Genomic DNA, 25,348 nt, shown 5'->3' with positions numbered 1-25,348 from the left:
CCCAGCCTCAGCAGACCCGCAGGGGACTGGGCAGGAGTTACAGCTGAAGGCAGGGGAGCTGCCCAGCACAGAGACTTAGACCCCCAGGCCCTCCAGGCTCTAAGCGGGGGCGGTGTGGCCGCAGTGCCCCAGGGCAGGCGCCTGAAGCCGCAGGTATGAGTATTAGCAGCAAAGCACACACGTGTTGGAAAAGGGATCCCAACGGCCAGGGTGGGAGGTGGGGGGGGGGGGAAGAGACGAGGCTGTAGAGTTTACTTCACCCCCCGAGAATTACGGAAGACTTGCCTCGGTGATGCACTTGGACCCCACGGACTGAGAGTGGACGTGCAGCCCGTCCTGTGTAGCTGTAGGAGCACCACCGAGGTCCCCGCTCCCGGGCGGCCGTCAGGGGTGCCATTAATACTCCTGCCAACGGCCAGGCAGGCGACGGGGGTTGTCCACAGACCAGGAAAGGTGGTTGTTTCCTTCAGGAAACAATACAAGGGCCCAGGCTGCACTTTTCATGCCAAACTACTCATGGAAGCCAGTGGGCAGCCGGCCACCCCAGGGTTCTCAGAGCCCAGAGCCTCAGAAGGTGGGTCCACCTGGATGCCTGGCCCAGCTCACAAGGGTGACCCTTCAGTGACAGCACAAAGGGGAGACCTCTGCTCTCTCGTCTGGATGCAGCTTTATCTTTTCTTTCACTAAACCCAGCTCCCCCCGACCTCCATTCACCACCCGCCCCCGCCGCCCCCTGGGAGGTTTCCATCCCCTGTATCTTCCCTCTGGCTTCTGTCCTTCTCTCCTTCCAACTCAGGGATGCCGAAGCCCCCAGGCACCTGGAGCACGCTCAGCCACAAACGACCCTCAGGGACGATGAGGAGTTTCACTCATGATCTGGAAGAAAAGACTGGAGAGAAGGAGGCGGGTTTAAATCAGAAGGTGGCGAACCTTTTTTTGCAAAGGACCGATGGGGACTATTTTAGACCTCACAGGCCCTAGAGTCTATCACAACCAGCCAACTTTGCCGCTCGCTGGAGCACAAAAGCAGCCACAGACAATATGTAAACAAGTAGGTCTGGCTGGGTTCTAGAAAACTAATTACGCAAACAGCCAACGGGCTGATTTGGCCTGCGGGCAGTTTGCCAGCCCCTGGTTTACATGTTCACAGAATCCAACAAGTTAAAATTAGAAGGAACTTAGCCATTCAGTCCAGGGATGGCAGATGGGCTTCAGCCCACCTACTGACTCTGATTCTCAGTCGTGGCTCCTGGCACACTTGTGTTGAGAAGGATTCTGAGGCCAACACTCAGCTCAGAGGTAAAGGGTCATAATTGAATAGCATCCTATGCCATGGGCAGGGAGGGGGCAGTGGTAGCCCCAGTGCCTTGTATTGACCACTTGATTAACTAAACTCCTGCATTTTATATGTGAATAGCTAGACCCAGAAAGGTCAAGTGACTTGCTCAAGGCTGCACAGCTAAACCCAAGGGAGTTGCTTTTTTTTTTTTTTAATTTATTTATTTATTTGGCTGTGTTGGGTCTTCGTTGCTGCATGCAGGCTTTCTCTAGTTGGGGCGAGCGGGGGCTACTCTTCATTGTGGTGCACGGGCTTCTCATTACAGTGTCTTCTCTTGTTGCAGAACATGGGCTCTAGGCGCATGGGCTTCAGTAGCTGTGGCACGTGGGCTCAGTAGTTGTGGCTCGTGGGCTCTAGAGTGCAGGCTCAGTAGTTGTGGTGCATAGGCTTAGTTGTTCCACGGCATGTGGGATCTTCCTGGACCAGGGCTCAGACTCGTGTCCCCTGCATTGGCAGGCGGATTCTTAACCACTGCGCCACCAGGGAAGTCCAAGGGAGTTGCTTATCAGCCGGTTTCTTCATTTTACTCTGCAGCAGAATGGCAAGTTACATTTATCCCATTGTCTCATCTTCACGTCTAAACCAAAGAATTCCCCGAGGCCCCTTTCTACCAAGTTTCCTAGCCTGGCCTCTTGAGAGCTAAGTGACAGAGCCCAGGCCCCAGCTAGTCCTTGATTTGTGAGAATCGACGTTCTGGGGGCTTTCACACCCATCAAAACATCAAATTCGTGATGTTTGAAACATTGAAAGCCACTCCCATGGAGCGCTGCCTGCAGGGTCCTTGTTCATAGTGGGGCATGAAGTGGCCCCCATGATAAGCGGTGGTTTCCCTTCTTGGCAGGAAATATTTCACAAGGTGGACCACTATCTTGTGGTCCCTGTTGGGCTGAGGCTGATCTTGAGCCCACATCCACATTCTGAAACATCAGACTCTGGTATTTCTCACCCGTGGGTCTATTTCCTGAGATTCTAAACGGTTATGAGTATCAGATAATAACAGACAGGGTCTTTATTAATGCCAGCTAGTAAGCAACTGCAGTAACAAACTCAAAACAGGATGCAGGTCGTTCCTGCTCCCTGTCAGAGCAATTCTCTTCATGCTTTTATTCAATTTCCCACTTTTTAGAGCATTGCCTGTATCATTTGCCTGACTCCATTCCTTACTAATTACTCATTCTCTGAGTAATCTTTGAAATCTTGCAATTTCACTTCCATTCTCACTAACCACTTTCTCCACATGACTTTCTTTTTTTTTTTTGAAATATGTTTCACAACCCCCGGGCCGCTCTGAGAGTCACTCATGGCCTCGGCGGACAAGGCTTCCTCCCTCCAGCACCCACGGCTCCCCCTGCCCTGCCCCAGCACGTGCGGCCAGAAGAGCCGGGGAGAGACCGCCTGCAGGTGCAGCCCCCAAGCAACGAGGAATGATGGAAAGGACCCCGGCGTCCTCGCCCCTCAGTAGACAACTCTGTGGAATCGTTTGGTGTGTGAAATTTTATACAGTCTCTCAGAAGGTCCCCAAGGGTGCTTAAGCCCTATTTCCTTCTGTCATGAACACACCCTTCATTGGTTCTCTTCTCTCCTGTCCCATTTATTCCCTTCCTCCCCATGTGTCCTGGGGTCATCTCTCAAATTAACTACCTATACCCAAATCTTTGTCTCGGGGACACACTTATCCTTAGGCTGGCATGAGAATGTGTGTGCCCCCGACCCCACCCTGACACCAGGAAAGGGGTGAGAGGATTAAGCCCTGTGGGCAGCCGTGGGGGGCACCTGGTAAATCCCATGTTGCACTATCAGAGTCAGTGAAGATCAGGAAGCTGAAGTGGGCAGTAGCAGTCATGGCTTTTGCTGTTCAGCATGCTTTCCTAGCCTCCATCTGATGGTTACTCTGGGAGCTCCCTCTCATCCCATGGTCCTGGTGGGGCTGATAATCCCTTCACCCCCTCCCCTCCTCCTCAGCCACTGCAGTGGGCATGTGACCCAGGGTAGCCAATCAGAACATTTCATCCTCCTGGACACTCTGATGAGCCCAGGCCTGTCCAATCAGAATCCTCCCTGAGGTTAATATGGGATCCTGGGAGAGACTGGATACAAGGCTTGCAAATCAGAATTGTAAACTGAGAAGGTACCCCTGGAGTTGGGGATGCCTGGGATTCCACCTGCCATGAGAAGAGAGCTTGTGTGCAGAATGAGGATAAATAGAGTCAAGTTGAATATGAGAGACAGCCCACATCACCAGAGCCACTGGATCCAGCTGTACCTGAAACCATATTGTCTTTGGACCTTGTGGTTACTAGAACAAACATAGTCCCTTTTTTACTTAATTTGAGTTGGATTTCTGTCACTTACAACCAAAAGGTTTTGGACAAGAGGGAAACATTTTTTAGCTGTGCCTACCTGTGTTACCAAACCAGGTTTGTCTTGACCGACGCACAGCAAGCCAAAACGCTGAAATGCTGAGGTTTGCAGCAAAGAGAATGTTTATTCACAAGGCAGCCCAGCGAGGAGACAGGAGAACAAATCTCAAATCTGCCTTCCTGAACGGAAGGGGTTCCGGGTATTTATGGGATAACGAATAAGGAGGCAGGGTGGGCTGAGGCATGGGGAGCATGGGGAAAGGCGATTGGGAAAAGGTGCAGTAATTGTCATTCTCCACAGGCGTAACTAAGCTACAGGCCTATGCACATTCTGAGGGTGGAGTTTTCAGCCCTCCAATGTCAAAAGGTCACTGAGCCGAACACTCATGCATGCCTGGTTGGACGGAGGTGGTCCTTTCCAGTCTTAACCAGCTCAGCTAGAACTAGACGCAGCTGATCCCAAGTTTCTAAAACACAACTCTTGCAAACATCTTATTGTTTAGGCTCCATGCCGTTTGGAGGACATGCAAGTTTTAAAAACACCTTGCTTAGTGAAGGCTGGTGAAATGGATTTGACTCATTACTCACAGTTTCACCTGGAAGGATTTCTTTTCCTGACAAAAGCCAAGCTGTTCTGCATTACCCTGTGCCCCTTGCCCCAGCTTCTACTAATGGGCACTGGAGGAAAACAATGTCCTTTAATTTCCAGCACTGCTCAGAGCTAAGTTGGAATTTATCAACTATCTAGTCAATTAGTCAATACTTTATTAGGGATCTTTAAACAATTGCAGAACCGCAGACAGAAGATCTGAGAAGTTAAACAATTAGTGCCAAGTAACTTTCTAATGTGCAATCAGAGGTCAAAAAGAGAGAATCCAGGAAAACCCAAAATAGATATCCATTAGCCACAAGGGATAAGGATATCATCAATTACTTAACATGGAGAGACTGAAGTTACACCCATCTGTATATCCATTCAGTCACCCATTCATCTATTTATTAACAGATATTTATTTAAAGGTGTTATTTGGATTGTGTTTTATTTTGTGTCCCCTCAAAGCAAACCCTGAGACAAGGATTCAAATGCAAGAGGGTGGTTTCTGGTGACTTGCACAGGCCAGCTCTGCCTTTGAACTTCTCAACCATTAATTCCTTGGTGCTGTTTCAGGTGGAACTGTTTTAACCGCAAATATCAGGACACACAAGTAATGGTGGCCTAAGAAATAGTGACACAATTATTTCATAAAATAAGAATCCTGTGGATGTGACAGTTTTGGTGTAGCAGCCCACTGACATCAGGAAAGATCATAGATTTTCCCAGCATTCCTGCACCACCAACCTCAGAGTGTTGGTTTATCACCCTCTTGCTTATCACCTTATGGTCACAAGATGGCTGCTGCAGCTCCAGACATCATAACCACATACAAGTGGGGGAGGGACAATACAGCAGATGGTATTCGAGTTGTTCCAGTCTCCTTCCACTTTAGCACTTTAGTGAACTCCAGCCAGTTTCCAATCGCCTTTACCTGAAGACTTTTCCCGAAAACCACAGAAGGCTACTATACCCATGAGCATCAGATCAGAAGTGACAAAAACTTCATATTCCCCAAAGCCACCCCCAACCAATGACTGAGAAGGAGTTGGTATATAAATACCCTAGTTCCCTGGTCCCTCTGAGGGATGACTCCAAAGCAAATGATTTACACATTTTCCAAGACTTTCCCTACATGATCAAGCTTCAGTCACCCACAGTAGTGCCTATAATGCACCCTTTGTTAGACACCTTCCCTTCCCTGACTCAATTCCCTGACCGCCTACCAGTGTTTCCTGTGATTATTGTACCCGCAAAACTACTTTCCCTCCAGTTCTAATCTCAGGGAATGTTGGGGTTCCCCAAAGTGAGACAGATTTCCCACTTTATCAGGGAGGGAAGATCTTCCCCCAAATCCCCTGGTAGCCTTCCCCTTGGCCAGACTTGGGTCACACGCCTCCCCCACCTGCCTCCAGCTGCCCCAGGGGGAGTTGAAACAGAATCTGACAAAGGGAAGCAGGACAGTTATGCCTCCTGAAGTTGGGCTCACTGCCCCCCAAACCCAGATCAGGGTTTTGTGAGCAAGATGAACAGAACAGGCAATGATTGTTGAGTGGGCAATTATGCAACATCGGGTTCTATTCAATAGTTTTAAATCAGTGCCTGAGACAATAACACAGAAGTCACGCCTGGAATATTTACAGAAGACAGGACACCAGGAGGTGTAGCAAGTGTGCTGCACAAGAGAATAAGGAGCCTCCATGAACCTTACAGAATGATGGACTGTTTAGTGGGGTTAGTGAGGTTTAGTGGGAGTTAGTGTAACTGCCTGTAGCTACGGCCAAAACCAAAAACAAACAAAAACTAAGAAAACAAAAATACAAGTGTTGGATGGAAAAGTGAAGCCTTATCAAGAACACAGTGACAAAGGTATAGGGGTAATTCCGTGTGTCGGCTGCCGGCCTCCACCAAGATCACAGGCTCGCCCCACAAAGAATGATGTTGAGACAGAGAGAAGTGAAAGTCCTGTGCTCCTTGTCCTGGACTGGCATAGCTGGGGATCGGGCACCACCTGTGACATCCCTTGAAATAAGCAGTAACCAAATGGAGTGTACTCAGAGGAGAGTGGTCAGGATGAAGACAGACCTGGATGCTGCATCACAGGAGAAGAGGCATCTGCTGGAGGGCACAGTGAAGAGAAAACTGTATTAGTGCAGGTACCGGAACTATACAAAGATTTATGCCTCTTCCCGGTGACAACAAATATTTGAGCTTGGCTATATTGTCCTCTTCCGGTCTCAATACTCAGTGTCCCGACAGAGAATCAGGAACCTCTTTAGGTATTTCCAACAGGAGAGATTTAATACAGGGAATTTGTTACAAAGATATTGGAAGGGCTGGAGGTGCAAACAGGGAGAGATCAGGATACCCAGAGAATAATACCTGCGGGAAGCCATGATTACCTTTGGGGCTGGAGGAACAACAGGGAAAATGGGATAACCCAGAGCCCCTGGAGCCACCTGAGCAGGAACCTGCATTATTGCTGCTTCTGCTAGAGGCTCAGTATGCAACAGAAAGAATAAGATTAGCTTCCTCTTCGGCTGCTTTTCTGTATCTGTCCATGCCTCCCCTTGGAGGAAACTCAGCAGAAGCCTGCTGGTAAGAGGGCCTGGGAAATGGCACTTGCAGAATTCCAGCCCCTTGGACGTGGAGCGTCAGGTGGTTCACAGAGCAGGGTGGAAGGTGTAGAGAGGATGTGTGGGTGGATGTAAGGAACGTTGTGTAATGGCAGAACTGGACGAGAGAGAGAGAGAGAGAGAGAGAGAGAAAGAGAAAGGACAACCCCACTCTTCCGTGCTGTGTAACGGGCGTTCCAACATCTCACAGGTCATTGGACAAGATGTCCTATAAGGTCCCTTCAATGCATAAAAGTCTCAAACTCCAATTATATATTATCCACATTCACGTTTCCACGGCTGTCTTCCATGGCAAGGTTTTATGCGTTTCACGGGGTGTGGGGGGTGATTATTTGGCTCCCGGTAGACACCGATCTCCCTGGGAACTGGGCTCACAGCGAACTTCTCATCCTACTGCCTACCTGTCTCCCGGTGCTGCCTTCACCAATGTCATCGCTAGGCTGACGGGCTTCTCTGTGTGCGGGGCTTATTTAAAACTCCACTCTGCTCTTGAAATGCGCCCAGGGTCTTAAAGGAAAGATCCCTTCCAAAAATTGGACAGGCACCAAAATAAAGTATGCAGAAAAATAAAACCTTTTTCTCCCGCACAAAAGAAATTTAAGAGCTCATTAGCCTTAGGAATAAATAGTATTTTCTAATGTGTGAGGCCAGTGGGCAGAACCATGAATATTCATGAGCAATCTCCCTGCCCCTCCATCCTGAAATGAATGTGTTGGAATTCATTCATTTGAATGTGTTGGAATGAATGGTTAGGTACCGCCCATTTGGGGGAAAGATATTAACTATTGGTAGGCTGATTGACCAAAAATGCTCTATAAACAGGATTTCTGACATTTTCATTAGAACTTGTACCACTTTCTGATACAAGTTAATTCCTGGCAAATGCAATGGAAAAAACTGGCCAAACTACTGATTTCAGATCAAAAATCTGAATCAAGGAGGCTTCCAGTTAGTTTTATAATCTCTACTGCCCACCCCACACCCTTCCCCAGTAAATAACAACTCTTTCCACCGTGGCTTTCATGCTGTTCCTCTATCTCCCACCATATGAGCAGAAAGTCTCATGGGAACCAAACCAGTGTGGCGAGTAGAGTTTCCTAAAGTCTGATTAGGAATATGCCAGTCCTTGTGGACAAAGCCTTGGGGTCTCTCCCTCCCTGAGGGTCTTTTGGTTTTTTTCAGGGTTGGATTAAGCCAATGGTTCTCAACATTGACTGCATATTAACATCATCTCGGGAGATTTTCTGTATCGTGATACCCACACTGCAGACTCCCAGACCCAGCAGTGTCTGGGTGTGCACTCGGGGCGCAGCACTTTACCACCTGAGCAATTTCAACGTACAGCCAAGGTCTCTGTGGTGCCTGGTCTCTAAGACACTGCCATCAGTCCCCACCCTTCCTCACACAGCTCCCCCACAGGGAGGGGCAGCGTGTTCCTCCACCCCCTGAACCTGGCGGGAGTGATGCATGCCACTCCTGGTCTAGCTTACCAGGGAAGTGGCAGTTTCTGCTTTCTTCCCCCTGGAATGTTTGCTCTTATGACGGTTCCCACTCAGAAGCCGGCTGCCATGCTGTGAGATGCCCAAGCCACACAGAGAAACCACATGGTGGGGAGGGGGTGTCAAGGAGACAGCTAATCATCAGCTGCCACCCACGTGTGGCAACCCTCTGGGGGGTCCAGCCCAGTCAAGCCTTCAGATGCCCACAGTCCCTGTTGACATTGACAAGACGAAAGTGAAAGCGCCCTGCTGAGCCTAGTCTATCTGTAGAAGCGTGAGAGGGAATGAATCATTATTTGAAGCCAGTAGGTTTGGGGTTATCGTCTGCCAAACAGCAATGGTCAGATGGAACCACTGAGAACCACAGAATCAAGGGGCGCCATCCACAGGTAGACACTCTCCTAAGATACCTACTGTCCCCAGGGCAGGAGGACACCGTCTGCATCTACAGGGCCCCAGCCCCGTCCACACCCTGAATCCCGCCCACTCCCACAGCCTGCTGGGGCAGGGGCAACACAGAGAACAGAGGGGAATCACTTCTGTCCAGGGAGAAGCTAACCAACAGGTGTTCCCTTCTGGTCCAAAGATGTATTTGGTCTACTTTTAATTTTACTACCAGTATTATTAATTTTTATATAGTGTGTTATAATTCATAGAGTTCTCGATCCCACTGGGTCCCTCCTGATACTTCTGGAAGGGAAATACGATCAACAGTCAATTTTGCAGATGAGGGAGCCAAAGGCTCTGAGAGATTATGTGACTTTGCCCAGATGGCATAGCCGGTAAGTAGAGGGATTGGCCTTGAGTCCAAGCCAGGGCCTTTTCCCACTATGCTATACTGCTTCTCTGTTTTGGAAAAAACAAACATAAATAACATTTGGAGTGTGTGGTAGAAAGTGCTGGTTGCCATTCAATATCTGTTCTCCCTTTCTGGCACAATAACAAAACATTGATTATATTCAGGGAAAGAATGTATCCAGACAAACTCACATTTCCCCATCTCTCTTGTAGCTAGGTGTGGACATGTGACTAAGTGAGATGTAAGCATGGGTGTTGGTGGGGCTTCCAGGAAACCTGCTTCAAAGACACTTGTCTCAATTAAGAGAAATACCTCTTTTACCTTTTGTCTTTCTTCCAGACTACAGTTCATACAATGGCTGGAGCTCCAGCAGCCATATTGGACCACGAAGACACTCTGAGGGCAGAAACTACTTGCTACAGACAGTGGAGCAGAAATACGTAACAAGCTTGGGTTCTGCCCTGGGTTGCCTACTTCTAAACTTACTAAGTGAAAGAACAAATGCTTGGGGATTTAAGTCATTATTTTTTAGATCTCTGTTACAGTCAACTGCAATTTCAAGTTTATAAAATTGATTGTTAAATTCTAATTGAAGTTACAATTTGATGGTACAACTAAATCTTAGGGCACCAAAAGTCTATATTCCATCCTAGGGCAACAGAGCCTTTACAGTAAGGTTTTGATTCCAGCAGGCTTGTGTACACCACAGGGGGAAAGGTGGGTCTGCCATAGAGTGGATGTGCAATTTATATTTGTTAGATGGACAAAGACTTCTGTAGACATCAATTGTGCCCATTTCTGGTCACCACACCTCTGTTCCCTGGCATCCTTTTAAGGACTTGAGAAATGTATCACATGAGTGACTTTGTTTTTGGCCCAGGGAGAGCAAGAGCTAGGTTTTCTGGAGAAAATCAGCCTCAGCCCTCAGTCCCCAGAAGCCTTATCTCCTGTCTCTCCTGGTGGCCTTGAATTTGCCTTTGAACTTAATGTTATACTCATGGAGATTTTTAAAGATGCTTGCATGATTGTATTCCTGTGACTTTCCGTGATAAGAGTTTGCTGTTTAGGTTGGGATCCGCAATGAAGTCAAGAGGAGCATCCTGAACCCAACCAGAAGCTCAGCCCAACCACGCCCAGCCAAACCCACTAAAGATTAACCAACTGCAGCCAAACTACTGTCTCATGGGTATGAAGTTAAAAGGTTGTTGATGTAAACCACTGAGATTGTGGGGTTGTTTGTTATGCAGCATCATCACAGAAGTGGCTGACTCATACACCATCCATTCAGATAGCTGTGCAGGAAACCTGAATGCCACCCTTCTCTCCTGCCTCTCCCTCATGACTCATATCCAGTCCTCAAGCCCTAAATGCTCTTCCAAGCCCTCCCAGCCTCTCCAACCCTTCTACCCTAGACCAGGCCACACCTCTCTGCACTAGAGCTCTTTTCCAGTGGCCTTCCTGCTTTTAAACCACCCCTTTCTCTCTAGATGCCGGTGAGGTGTCTGAAGTGCACATCAGATCATGGCCCTCTCTCACCTGTGATCCTTCTGGGGGTTCAGTTAGGGCATGACCAGGGACTTCTGTGAATACATGCCATCCCTCTTCCTGGGATGCTCTCCACTCTGAACCTAATCCAGCTCCAGTTCCCACCATGCAGAGCTGGTGAGCTCCTTCAGACACTCTCCTTGACTCTGCAGTGTCTTGCTGAGCGCTGTCCTACCCAGTGCCCCATCCTGATCCCCAGATCACCCTTTAGGACACTGTTAAAATTGCCTGTGGCTTGTCCAGCTTGCCCATAAACTGTGAACTCCCTGAAGGCAGGGCCTGAATACATTTCCCCAGAATAAACTCTGTGAACATGTCCAGCCCAAAGGCCTGAGCCACTGCCAGCAAAGAGCCGATCCAGCATCATCTCGTTCTGGAGGAGGCACCAGCCCTCCAAGGCAGTGGCTCAGCTCTGCCTGGAAGCAGTGGGTCTGGCTAGAAAACTCGAGGCAAGAGGGGAGGAACCAGGGAGTGAGAAAAAGCATATTTCGGGGGAAGAGGGAAAGACAGAGAGAAGAGGAGGGGCAAGAAGGAGAGAGTGAGAGGGCAGAGCTGAGGCTACAACCAGAAAGAGCAGGAAATATAGGCGGGTTTCCATATCCTCGGGCTCTGCTTCCGAGATTCAGCCAACCGCGGAATTCAAGGCTGGTGGGTCCGCGGATGTGGAACCCGTGGATACGGAGGCCAGCTGTCCTACGTCGTTTTATATAAGGGACTTGAGCATCTGCGGATTTAGGTATCCACGGGGGTCCTGGAACCAGTGTCCCTCAGATATCAAGGGATGACTGTATAAAGACGGTCATGAGGACGTTTGGGGAGAGAGAAGAGCCGGCAGGAGAGAGGCCTGCTTCGTGGTCAGTCTCCCTTCCAGCTCATGCCTCTCAACTCCCCCACAGAACTGGCTCAGGCCATGAGTGCAGTTGGCTTGGGCCTCCAGTTCTGGTGCCAGAAACATAAACCAGAGAGTGAGAGAGGCTGGGGCCCAGAGGAGGCGGGCCGGGCGCCCAGCACAGAGGATGCAAGGCCATGGGGCTCTTCTCCAGCTGCCCCTGAGGTAGGCCAAGAATTCTAGTCTCCCAAGACCAGGAGAAGCCAAGGGGACATCAGGACAGCCGAGGGCCCTGGTGCAGAGGGCTGCACCATGGCAGGAGGGGCTCCAGGCCAGGCCCCGCCAGGATGTGTGAATCCAAGCTGTGTCCTGGGAAGGTCTGGACCTGCCAGAATGTATTTGCAGAGCCCACATCTCAGGCAGCTCAGGACAGAAGAGGTTTTGTCCCTGAGGAGACTCTGAGTCAAGCTGCTGGACCGTCCCAGTGACTCAGCCTGGGGGCTCGAGAAGCACATCTCCGAGGCACACCTGGCTGGAGTGTCCGGATCCGTGAATCATCAGAACCACCTGGGGGTTGGGCGCCTTCCAAAACTACAGTCCCGGGCTCCACCCTGGAGACCCCGAGTCCACAGAGCTGGGGAAGGTCTGGCAAACTGTGTATTTTTTTAAACCTCCCGGTGATTCCGAGAGGCAGCAAACTCAGGAATCATTGATCTAGAGCAGGGATCACCAAACTTCTTCTGTCAAAAGCCAGATTGTGAATATTTTAGGCCTCCCAGGCCAATGGGTCTCTGTCTTAACTACTCAGTCTGCAGGGTGGTCCCACAAAAGCAGCCACAGGGCTTCCCTGGTGGCGCAGTGGTTGAGAATCTGCCTGCCAATGCAGGGGACACGGGTTCGAGCCCTGGTCTGGGAAGATCCCACATGCCGCGGAGCAACTGGGCCCGTGAGCCACAACTACTGAGCCTGCGCATCTGGAGCCTGTGCTCCGCAACAAGAGAGGCCGCGACAGTGAGAGGCCCGCGCACCACGATGAAGAGTGGCCCCCGCTTGCCGCAACTGGAGAAAGCCCTCGCACAGAAACGAAGACCCAACACAGCCAAAAATAAATAAATTAATTAATTAATAAAAAAAAAAAAGCAGCCACAGATGATGCAGAAATGGGTGGCACTGCTGTGTCAACTTTATTTATGGACCCTGAAATTTGAATTTCATAGAATTTTTACATGTCATGAAATTAAAAAAAATTTTTTTCCCCAACCACTTCAAAAGTAGAAATCACCCTGAGCACAAATGAAGTGGTGGACAGGACTTGGCCCAAGGGTCGTAGTTTGCAGACCCCAGCTCTAGACCAGAGCTACTATGAAGAATTACATGTAGATGTTGAGAGCAAGAGTTTAGAAACTTTCAGAGCAGTTTGGCGTTGCTGTGGCACCCAGGCGTAGTGTGGAGGGCTCTGAGCAGCCGGTGGGGCGATGGCGAACACGCTGGTGAGCTCACGTGGCACGTGCTCCTGGTCTCGAGAGGGAGGACCACCTGTGGTCAGGGGCAGGTGATGGGTTGGAATGTTTAAAAACTGGTCCTTCACCCCAGAAGTTTTGAAAAGCAGTGATCTAAATTATTCCTTTGACTTCAGGTAGGATCCAAATCCTCCTTAACCTTTACCGAACCATGATCTCTAAGTCCCCCTAAAATCTGCGGCCACCACTACAACAGACAAAACAAATCATGCAAGGAAAGAAAGAGCTGAAAAGGAATATAACAAACGGTTAGTGAAAATTCTTGCAGCAGAGTGACAGTACATATTATTTCTTTGTATTTGTCTGTTTTCCATGTTTTCTGTAAGGAACATGTGTGAATTTTATCATTGAGGGTTTTGGGGGTTTGGGTTTATTTAAAATAAGAAATGGCTTTACAGAAATTCTCTGGAGACTAATCTCTCCATTGGACAACCCTTCACAGTGTCTACCAGCCCTTCAGTCAGGAGGTTCTCTGTTTTTTTGTTTGTTTGTTTTTGTTTTTTAAAATTTATGTATTTATTTTTAGCTGTGTTGGGTCTTCGTTTCTGTGCTAGGGCTTTCTCTAGTTGCGGCGAGCGGGGGCCACTCTTCATCGCGGTGCGCGGGCCTCTCACTGTCGTGGCCTCTCTTGTTGCGGAGCACAGGCTCCAGACGCGCAGGCTCAGTAGTTGTGGCTCACGGGCCTAGTTGCTCCGCGGCATGTGGGATCTTCCCAGACCAGGGCTCGAACCCGTGTCCCCTGCATTGGCAGGCAGACTCTCAACCACTGCGCCACCAGGGAAGCCCCTCTGGTTTTTTATTTTTCCTTAAATTTTTAGTGGAGTCTAGTTGATTTACAATGTTGTGTTAGTTTCAGGTGTACAGCAAAGTGAATCAGTTATACGTATACATACATCCACTCTTTTTTACATTCTTTTCCCATATAGGTCATTACAGTGTATTGAGAAGAGGAAGTTCATTTTTATATTTAATCCACGTCTAGAGAATCAGGGAAGAGAAAGAAGAAAATGGAAAACACATGCTGTCCCTCTGACTGCAGAGATCCAGTTCTTGTTATTCTTTGGTATTTTTACCATGAGGTTCATGGGTGGGGAGCAGGTGGGGTCAGAGTAGAGATGCCGCCAGTGGTCAGGAGTCCACGACTGTGAGGCCCGAGGGAGCAGAGAGCTTCCTGCGCTGACCATCTCAACCCCAGGGCGTCTGCTGGACCCTCCCTAGTGAATGCCTGTCAGGAGATCTGAGAAAGAGTGTGCTAGAAAGTTCAGGGCAACACCACCTCCTTCTAGGGAAAAACCCAAATGCTGAGGGATCACGGGCCTCCATGGACCGGGGTTCAAACCCTGACTTGACCACTTTTTTGCTGTGAATTTCAGGCAGAGCAGTGGAGCTTGCCGAGCCTCAGTTTCCCCCTCCAAGACAATGGGGGTAAATAGTGCGACCCCAGCTCCTTAGCAGGGAGTCATGGAGAGCAAACTCCTGACACAGGTGGGCTCGGAGATGCTAGTTGATTGAGGTCAAGGTCATTACCCCAGGCAGAGGGCAGGACATGATAACTTCTTCGACTTGAACTGGCTCTTCGAGAAGACATGAGCTGGGAAGAAGATGCTTTCTTTCTGGGCTCCAGCCCTGCACGTGTGTGCACACATTTGACTCTACCTATACGGCCGCGAATACCGCCAGAGTTCAGGATTTCCTTTGCTCAAGATCTGCACAGTCCAATTTTGTAACCACATGTGGCTACATGTAGCTATTTAAACGTAAACTATTTCGATTTAAATGAAATTAAAAAATACTGTTCCATGGTTGCACTGAGCACATGTCAAATGTTCAGTAGCCACATGTGGCTGCCATCGTGGACAGCACAGATGAAACCCTGCCCCCATCCCAGAAGATTCCATTATTCAGAGCCGTGCTAGTGGCTCAGCGGGACCCCAGAGGACAGCCCCTAGACAGTGAAGGATTCTGGTGACGATTTGTGCTCTCATTTCTGCAACAGCACCTTCTCTATTTGAAAACAAAAATCTACAGAAGTGCCATCTCGTGTCTGGCATATTTGGGGGATGAGCAAGCAGACCCCCGGGTGGGTGAGGTTGGCGACCCCTGCAAGCATCAGGCCCCGAAGCCGAAAGAGGCTTCTGCTCACGGGTTGACTGCTCTTAAAAAAATAACCAATAAGGAGGTGGTGCTTTTGTTTTTTTTAACAGAAATATTTTAAGGAATCTGTTTTCAAAATGGTTTGGTGCTATTCACAGGAGGGAAAGAGAAAGGGCGGCTCCAAGCAGTGAGGACGCTGAGCCACCCGACAGCTCAGGGGCCAAGACGGCCTCCGGACGTCCCCAGATCCTCCCTGGGGCCCCAGGTTCTCTTGGCTCCAGCTCCAGGTTCTCAGTAGTACCCGGACACGCTGGGGCTCCCCTGGACAGTAGGATGGATCCAGCTCTGCTTCTCCAACCTCCTCCTGAGGGAGCTTGGGAATCCTGATTTCTAATCCTGATCTCAGATGTGGTCTGTTCCTCCCTCGGGACGTGTAGGTACTGTCGGCGTCCTCAAGCTGTGCCACCCCTGGGAGCTCCAGCCACACCCAGCTGCCAGCACCAGCCCAGCTGAGCTGAGCGATGTCTCTGGCTAAGCCCGTTCCACCCACACTCAGGCGTGGCCATCAGAAGTGTACAAATGTTGTTCAACAGTGCACAGTCGTGCAAATACCCCGCGCCCTCGCCCCCTGGGCTGGGGGTGGTGGTGTAGCTCTGTGGACCCGTCCCAGATGCCCCAGCGTGCCTGAGCTCAGCTGCCCACCTTGGTCACTGACCAACCCCACCCCCTTCGTCACCTCCCTCCCTCTCTGTCTCCCTGCACACAACCCTACCGCTCTGTCCTGGGATCACCTCCCAAATAAACGATTTGCCCTCGAAACGTTTGTTTCAGGGTCTGCTCCTGGAGAGCCCAACCTAAGGCAGAGACCAAATCCCCAAACAGTTCAAGAGCAGCACCAGAAAGTTCTAGAATCAAGAGAGAAACGTGTGATTAAGATGGAAGGGGGAGGTGAGAATCCACAGAGTTCTGAGCGATTTCTCAGCGAAGGAGCCGATCATCTGGGATTCCCATGGCTCAAGGGGATCCCCGAGATTCAAATATATCCTTCTAGACACTCCAGGGGGTTGAAAGGAGAAAGGGGCCCATGCGTCTGCCCTGGAGGATCAGTTTAAACGCCCTCCCCATGAGGGGCCCAGATCCCTAGCACAGGCCCAGCCCACCGAGCCAGGTCCAGTCAGCCAGGTTAGGGGAGACCCTCACGAGCCTCCGTGGGCACAGCACTCACTGGAAACCAGAAGGGACAGGTGCCAAACGCGGGACAGTGTAGCCCCAGAGTCAGGGGGTCACGGGAAGGAAGGAGGCCACGTCCTGTTCTGGTCCCTGTGCAGGGGGGCCAGCGGGCTGCCCTCGCCCTGTCTCCTCTCCACAGAGAGACGACCCCCTTGCTGGGTGGGGTCAGAACACCCCCCAATGCCTGCACCCCAGGGCACAGCAGGCTGGCAATTGGCAGAAAGGCCTCCTCACCAGGCGCATCCATAGCTCGAGAGCAGCCGTCATCTGACGGAGAAGTGAGAGCCTAAAACTGTCCTCTATGTATGAAATAGATAACTAATAAGGACCTACTGTATAGCACAGGGAATGCTCCTCAGTACTCTGTAATGGCCTATGTGGGAAAAGAATCTAAAAAAGAGTGGATATAGGTATATGTATAACTGATTCACTTTGCTGTACGGCAGAAACTAACACAACATTGTAAATCAACTATACCCCAATAAAAATTTTTTTAAATAAAATAAAACTGTCCTCGTCGGCTACATTTTGGTGTTTCTGCAAAAGCATTCAGTGAACCCAGGGTTTCCTCTTGCTGCAGAGCTGCATTGTTATGTCTGGTCACCCACGTACTTTTCCAGACTGTCTGCGTCCCTGCTTCCAGAGTGGCCTGTGGGAGGAGCTGGGTCAATGGCACGGACAGCTCACTGCCTAGATTATTGGGCTGTTCTGGGTTTTAGCTTTGAATTTTGAACTAATTTTAGACTTAGAGGAAAGTTGCAAAAAATAATACAGAGAGTTCCCGTATGTGCCTCATTCCGCCTCTTCCCACGTTAGCGCCTCACATCACCCAGCATGGTTGTTAAGGACAGAAAATTAGCATCAGTGATTCAAGTTAACATCTGGTAACTGAGCTGCTGACGGTACTAAATTTCACCTTTCTTCCAATAATGTCCTTCTGGTGCAGAATTTTATCCACGATCCCACATTTCATTCAGTGGTTGTTTCTTCTTAGTCTCCTCTAGTCTGGGACAGATATTCTGTGTTTCCTGGTCTCCAAGGACCTTGACACTTAAGAGTACTGGTCAGTTATTTTGTAGAATGTCCTTCAACTTTGGTTTGTTCAATGTTGTCTCATAGTTGGAGTGAGATTATGCATTTTTTGGCAAGAATTCCATTAAAATGATCTTGTGTCATCATGTCAAAGGATTCATGATGCCAATATGTCCTAATACTGGTGATGTTAACCTTGATCACTAGGCTAACACTGTGTCTACCAGGTTTCTCCGCTATGAACGAAGTTGTATAAGATATACTCTTGGGCGCCTGGCTTTTTTTTTCTCAATACAATAACAAGTTTTTGAGATTCAACCATACTGTTGCAGGTATTATTTGTTCCTTTTCATTGCTGTAGAGTGTTTCATTGTATAAATATACCACCACTCCTCTCTACCTCTAGGAGAGATGGGAAGCATCAGCATCTCCCTCTCCATTGCCTGCAGCACTTTTGGGGTTGGTGCACTGAGTACAGTTGTACAGTGCACGACCTGTGCAACTGGACATGGCAAACTGTGATCCAAGGACTACCTGAATTACAATCCAGGGCCTCTGATTTCTTTACCCCAGGGGATTCTACTGCATAATATTATTTGGAAACTCAAGGTGAAGCTCATGCTCTGGCATAGCAGTATGGTATAGTGGTTATATTCATGAACTTTGAAATCTGACTCCTGGTTCAAACCTTGTTCTTGACACTCATGAGCTAGGTAAACTTGAACGAGTTACTTTTCACTGTGACTGTTCCGTCAGTCAAAGATGTGATGTTGGTAGTACCTGTCCTATAAGCCTATTCCAAAGATTGAATGACATTTTTTAAATAGATCTTTATTGGAGTATAATTGCTTCACAATACTGTGTTAGTTTCTGTTGTACAACAAAGTGAATCAGTCATATGCATACATATATCCCCATATTCTCTCCCTCTTGAGCCTCCCTCCCACCCTCCCTATCCCACGTATCTAGGTCATCGCAAAGCACCGAGCTGATCTCCCTGTGCTGTGCTGCTGCTTCCCACTAGCTAACTATTTTACATTCAGTAGCGTATATATGTCGATGCTACTCTCACTTCGCCCCAGCTTCCCCCTCCCCCTCTATGTCCTCAGGTCCATTATCTATGTCTATGTCTTTATTCCTGCCCTGTCACTAGGTTCATCAGTACCTTTTTTTTAGATTCCATATATATGTGTTAGCATATGGTATTTGTTTTTCTCTTTCTGACTTACTTTACTCTGTATGACAGACTCTAGGTCCATCCACCTCACTACAAATAACTCGATTTTGTTTCTTTTTATGGCTAATATCCCATTGTATATATGTGCCACATCTTCTTTATCCATTCATCTGTTGATGGACATTTAGGTTGCTTCCATGACCTGGCTATTGTAAATAGTGCTGTAATGAACATTGTGGTACATGTCTCTTTTTGAATTATGGTTTTCTTAGGGTATATGCCCAGTAGTGGGATTGTTGGGTCATAGGTTAGTTCTATTTTTAGTTTTTTAAGGAACCTCCATACTGTTCTCCATAGTAGTTGTATCAATTTACATTCCCACCAACAGTGCAGAAGGGTTCCTTTTTTACCAGCATTTATCGTTTCTGGATTTTTTTGATAATGGCCATTCTGAACAGTATGAGGTGATACCTCATTGTAGTTTTGATTTGCATTTCTCTAATAATTAGTGATGTTGAGCATCTTTTCATGTGCTTCTTGGGCATCTGTATGTCTTCTTTGGTGAAATGTCTAGTCACCCAAGTCCAGGACAGAGAGAGTCCCATACAGGATGAACCCTAAGAGAAACACACCAAGACACATACTAATCAAACTAACAAAAATTAAATTCAAAGCAAAAATATTAGAAGCAGCAAGGGAAAAACAAGAAATAACATACAAAGGAATCCCCATAAGGTTATCAGCTGATTTTTCAGCAGAAACTCTGCAGGCCAGAAGGGAGTGGAAGGATATACTTAAAGTGATGAAAGAGAAAAACCTACAACCAAGAGTATTCTACCCGGCAAGGATCTCATTCAAATTCGAGGGAGAAATCAAAAGCTTTTCAGACAAGCAAAAGCTAAGAGAATTCAGCACCACCAAACCAGCTTTACAACAACTGCTAAAGAAACTTCTCTAGGCGGGAAACACAAGGGAAGAAAAAGACTCACAAAAACAAACCCAAAACAACTAAGAAAATGGTAATAGGGACATACATATCGATAATAACCTTGAATGTAAATGGATTAAATGCCCCAACCAAAAGACATAGACTGGCTGAATGGATACAAAAACAAGACCTGTCTATAAGAGACCGACTTCAGACCTAGGGACACATACAGACTGAAAGTGAAGGGATGGAAAAAGATATTCCATGCAAATGGAAATCAAAAGAAAGCTGGAGTAGCAATACTTGTATCAGATGAATGATATTTAATTAGAAGAAAGCATGGTGTCTGGCATATAATAAACACCCAACAAATATTGTTATTGTTGATAACATCATTGTTGTTTTTATTATTTATGAATTAGTAATAATATTATAAGACTTCTCACTTGCTTTGCAACCTCCATGGCCTAGCCAAGTTGACACAATTAACCATCACAGTGGGCTACAGTTTGTGGCTTCCATTCACGTAGAGGGTCTCAAAACTCAAAATCCCTGCAGCAGCCAGTGCAGTGACTAAATGAGGGAAGTAGTCAGGTGGGGCTTCCTCCTGACCTTGGGGAGGAGTGGGGACTGTTGCTAACTAGGGAGCCCATGCTTTGCCCCAATCCACTCTCACGTGGGAACATGCACCACCCGGAGTGCCAGACACACCAATTTTTTTCCAGAAATATTGAAATACGGATTTCTATGTGAATTCTTCTATTTCTTTAATGACGGCAACTAACTAATTTTTTTAAATATGCGCAGGCCAAACAAATCCAAGTGTAGAAGTACCCTTCGGCAGCTCATTTGCAATCAGAGTCACAGGATCTTGCTGGATCTGTCAGATTCCTTGTTTTACTGATTCGTGGAACTTTTGGTAAATAAAGGGTAGCTTTGTAGAGGAGGTAGTAAGTTCTTTCAAAACAGGATTTCTCTGAAAACCCAGAGCATTTTAGTGATCACGTTTTAGTGTGGATCAGAATCACCTGGAAGGCTTGTTAAAACACAGGTGCTGCGTCCCACCTCTCATCTCTGCTCCACTGGATCCAGAGTGAAGGCTAAGAATTCGCATTTCTAACAAGTCCTGCTGGCCCAGGGGCCAGACTCTGAGAACCACTGGTCTAGAGGGAAAGGAGAACATGGGTGGATGTCATGGCAACATGACAGGGTAGAGCCTGCAGTGGGGGCAGCTGGGTGGTCATCCTCTTCGAGGTCACTAGGTCATGGCGGTTCTGGGCTGTTACTTTGGGTTCGCTCGGTTCTCAGTCCTGCCCGCCTCCCCCTCTGGGGTCCTGTTCCTCAGAGCTCCGTAAGGAAAGGTGAATGGAGGAAGGTGAGGTGAAGGCACCTCCTACAAGATTCTCCCCCCCTCCCCGTGAATGATGCCCTGAGGCCCAGGGGCCTGAGAATGAGCCTTCCTGGTCCATCTCTGATGGTTGCACAACAATGAGTGTACTTAATGCCACTTAAAAATGGAAAAATAGGGGTCTTCCCTGGTGGCGCAGTGGTTGAGAATCTGCCTGCCAATGCAGGGGACACGGGTTCGAGCCCTGGTCTGGGAAGATCCCACATGCCGCGGAGCAACTAGACCCATGAGCCACAACTACTGAGCCTGCGCGTCTGGAGCCTGTGCTCCGCAACAAGAGAGGCCGTGATAGTGAGAGGCCCGCGCACCGCGATGAAGAGTGGCCCCCGCTTGCCGCAACTAGAGAAAACCCTCGCACAGAAACGAAGACCCAACACAGCCAAAAATTAAAAATAAATAAAAAATAAATAAATAAATAAAACGGAAAAATAACCAGGAAAACGATAAACTTTATGTTACGTATATTTTACTACAATAAAAAATATACACATGTGTGTGTGTGTGTGTGTGTGTACTTTTCTGACAATTTGCTATAGCAGCCCAGGGAAACTAATACACCTTCCATGAATGTTGGCCAAAAAATAAAGGGAGAAGGGGAAGATGCTTTAGCAGGTGATGAGTAGCAGAGAAAAAGCTCTGACCTATGTCTGTGCGTCTCACACCTAAGCCAGCCTCCCCAGCTACGGCGAGGTGGTGTCTCCTGTACTAGAAACCCTCATCCCAGCCTCCTCCAAGTCACTTGACCCCGTGGCTCTTGGAGAGCTGGCTGGGGGACAACTCCGGGCCCCCAGGAGGCCAGGGCTGGAATTCGCAGGCCACATTCTCTGGGTGGGCCCCATAGCCCCCACAGGAAAGGGAGCGGCAACCCCCTCAGAGTCCCTGCACGTCGCAAGAGGGTGAGGGTCCGGCTCTCTTAGCCCACCGACCCGAACGGAAGCCGAGTGCCGTCTGCCAGGGACACCGCAGCCACTGTCGCCCCGCCCCGCAGGGAACAGGGCCTGCCTCCTGGTCGCTCCTCCCTGGACGCCTGGCCCTGCCTTTGCTGGTTTGGGTCCAGTGGAGGCCTCTCTCCGTGGCTGAGAAACGGGAGGAAGGAGATTCACTCCAGCTGTTCTTAGATGCCGCCAACAGCTGTCTCCCCGCCGTCTGGTCTAGTCTCTGCCCCCTTCCCCTTCGGGGGCATGAATTAGGGTCTCTGCAGCTCAGCCAGGTGGGCTGGGTCTACCCGCGCTCATTCAGGCCCGGGCACCTGAGTTAGGAGGGGCCACAGCCACCGCGTCACAATGACCAGAAAATCAAGAAGAATGAACTCGGAGCCTCTCAAGAACGCCCCCCCTCCACTCTGTGAGGAAGAGGCCGCATCAGCAGGGACAGAGGCTCCGCCCATGAGGTCCCTGGCGGAGCCGGTGCCCTGGCAGCCCCGCTCCACACGCTTTACCTCATGCGCTCAGAATGTCCTACCGAGAGAGGAGAACACGATCTGGAGTCCACCTCTGGCCACAGAGAGGACAAGCTTCACTGCCACGTGGTTCCCCAGAAGGCTGGAAAAAGCTGGGGCTCCAAATGCATACCCCCTCTCCCCAAGGCTGACTTCGGAAAGAATCTCCCACATCCCGAGCTCCTGTCTCCCTTTGATTCTTTCTTTAAATCATAACCAAGTATTTCTTGAATTTTTCCTTTGGCCAAGAAACACAGGCCTCCTGACCAGCACCCCAGCCCCATCCACCCCTCTGGCCTGGGCCCCAGCCGTCCGGGCCCCTTGTTAGCTGGCAACGGGGCAAACAGACCCCTTACATGTGGAATTGAAGCTGCAGCTGGCCCAGTGGGGGAGGGCTGCCCAGGCTGGAGGAGGCGCCAGAGCTGCGCCCACAAACAGGGCTGGCTGTCCACTAGTCTCGGCCTCATCATTAGCTCTGGTTAAGGGGTCAGGGCGGGGCCCTGAAGGCACTTCCTTTCCCTCCTAGAAGTTCCCACCACCTGCTCCTCCAGCAACTGGATTCCCTAAATCCAGCATCCTCGCAGTTTGCCTGGCTTGGCACCACCTGCATTTAGTCCAAGCTGGGAATGAGTTTGAGATGGTCCCATGTTATTAGCCACGCTCCTGAAAGCATGACCATTTTGCTTCTCTCTTAGCATGTCCATCCCCACCTGTACTCTTCTCTGGGCGATAAGCTCAGAGGGAGGTCGTGTGGCTGTCCTGGCTTCAGTCAGCCCTGGGCCCTGGCCCTGGCTCGGCCACTGTCAGCTGTGCCTGCTGGTCTGTCCCTTGCACTCACAGGCCTGAGTCACGGGGGTCAAATGGAGGCCCACGTACCATGTGTCTGAATATCTAAATGTTATAGCTCAAGCTAAGGAGCCGTTCAGTAAACTAGGCTCCATGTCCCTACATTGACTGTATTCTTTCTAAAGGGCTAGGAGGCCAGGTTTGAATTCAGCGCTCTAGGGCTCCATGGAGATCCACTGCAGGACGTGGCCGGGTGGGGAGAGCTGACCCAGGCCAAGGCCTGGCCCCTGGCCTGCCCCCAACCTCTCTGTCTTGTCCTGCAAAGGCCTCCTACACATGCACACGACCTCCCAGCCCCGAGTCCAAGTTCCACCAACCCTTCCACAAAGAGCTGCCCCTCGGCCACCACTGCACCTGCTCCAGTCCTGGGTAGCCTTTGGGGATGTGGTTAGGGTCAGGGAGGAGACCCACGTGGGCCCTGGGAAGAGGCCTCGTGCCATTGGGGCAAGAGATCCAGGGTCCCAGGTACACGGGACTTGGTCCTGGAGGCCTCACAGGCTCTGGGTAGGCATGTCCCCCAGCCGCTAGCCTCCTTACCCCCTGGGGAGGGGCAGAGCAGGGAAGGGTCAGAGCAGAGCCCACTAAAGTACAGGGTCCAAGGCAGTGTCCCCCTCCCTTGCTGAGGTCTAGGCCACTACTGATGTGACCTTGAGATATTTTCTCAACCTCTCTATGCCTCAGCTCCCTCCTCTGTAAAAAGGAGATGATAATAAGGCTTGCTCCACGGAGGTGGTGGGAAGAATGACCAGGATAAAGCAAGTAAAACACCCAGCACAGTGTCTAGAATGTAGTAAGTGAGTAAATACTGCTGCATAACAAAAGACTCCAAAGCTTAGTGACCCCAAGCAACACACCATTCCATGATCTCTGATGATTTCGTGGGTGAAGAATTCAGGCAGGGCTAGGCTGGGCGATTCTTCTGCTCCTCGTGGCATCTATGGTGGTTACTCAGTGACCAGGTGGTGGGTTGCTGGTCTGAAGGAGCTTCACTCATGTTTTGGTGCTTTGGGGGGACAGCTGGAAGGCTGGTCTCCGCTGGGACTGTTGATCAGCATGCTCACCTGTGGCCCCTTTAGCATGATGAGCTCAAGGTGGTCAAACTTCTCTCATGGCGGGTCAGGGCTCCCAGACAGGAGATGGAAGCTCCCAGACACATAAGCCCTGGGCCCGGAAACTAGGACAACAGCACTGCTACCATTTTCTGCTGGTCGAGTGGCCACAGAGCCTCACCTAATTCAGCGAGAAGGGACAGAGGCTCCGCGTTTCAATGGGAAGGACAGCAAAGGATTTATAGCCATCTTTATCACAGATGGAAAAATTATAACTATTATAATTTTTCAAACAAGGGGGGTAAAATAGGAGGCCAGAAGGTGGTGGGGCCATTTGGTCTATGACATCTTGAAGTATAACAAGATGATTTTTGGAGCCTTAATGTTTAGTACTGTTCTGAAGGCTCTCTCCCTCTCCTGACCCCTCTCCCTTACCCACCCCATGTCCCATTCAGTAGATCCTTGCCTTGCGTGAGTTGATCCACTTGGCAAACTGAAGTTCCTACCGAGGGTGACACGTGTCATGAGGTGCTGATGGGAGGGTAGATGGACGTGCAGAGAGGCTCCACCTTCTCTTGTGAGGCTCACAGGCTAGTGAAGGGAATAAGGAAGACGTACCTCCAGTGGGGTGCTGCTAAGCCAGCTCTCGGGGAGGGGGCAGATTTGTAGTGTTTGTTGATTTTCCTGGCATGAATCCTTCCCAGTGGTGGATTTCAAACAGCCAACGTGACTTTACTGAACCTAGCTGGTGGCATTGGCTCCGGTCCCCACTGATGGTTTCCAAAGGGTGAAAACAAGGTGGGTGTGGTCAATGCCAAGAACAAGCTGCAGGGGAGGACCGTGTCCAGATGGGGTGGATGAGGGTGGTACCTCCTGAAGCGATGGCGTTTGGGGTGAGTTTGGGGGGTGGGAAGAGATGTGTGAGACCTCCCAGGCAGGAGGGCAGTTTGGGGAAAGACCCAGGGCTGGGAAAGCCCAGGGCGCAATGGGAGACCCATCCCAGCCAGAGACACATGGAGAAGAATGG

At 49.6% G+C, this 25,348-nt stretch overlaps 1 long non-coding RNA gene across 2 annotated transcripts; it reads left to right on the top strand.

Annotated features, from left to right (window-relative positions):
* The first annotated feature begins 580 nt into the window (after positions 1-580).
* Positions 581-21,100, top strand: LOC309613649. Of its 2 annotated transcripts, none has more exons than XR_014235832.1 (4): positions 581-1,299; positions 9,565-9,665; positions 10,293-10,887; positions 14,046-21,100. It is a non-coding gene; the product is annotated as an uncharacterized lncRNA (long non-coding RNA). The 2 variants fall into 2 exon arrangements; XR_014235833.1 differs by having other exon boundaries at positions 10,293-14,182; positions 15,651-21,100.
* The last annotated feature ends 4,248 nt before the right edge of the window (positions 21,101-25,348 follow it).

The sequence above is a fragment of the Balaenoptera borealis genome (assembly GCF_965194805.1).
Source record: "Balaenoptera borealis genome assembly, chromosome: 16".
Taxonomy (NCBI): Eukaryota; Metazoa; Chordata; class Mammalia; order Artiodactyla; family Balaenopteridae; genus Balaenoptera; species Balaenoptera borealis.
This window is presented reverse-complemented; position numbering and strand designations above follow the sequence as displayed.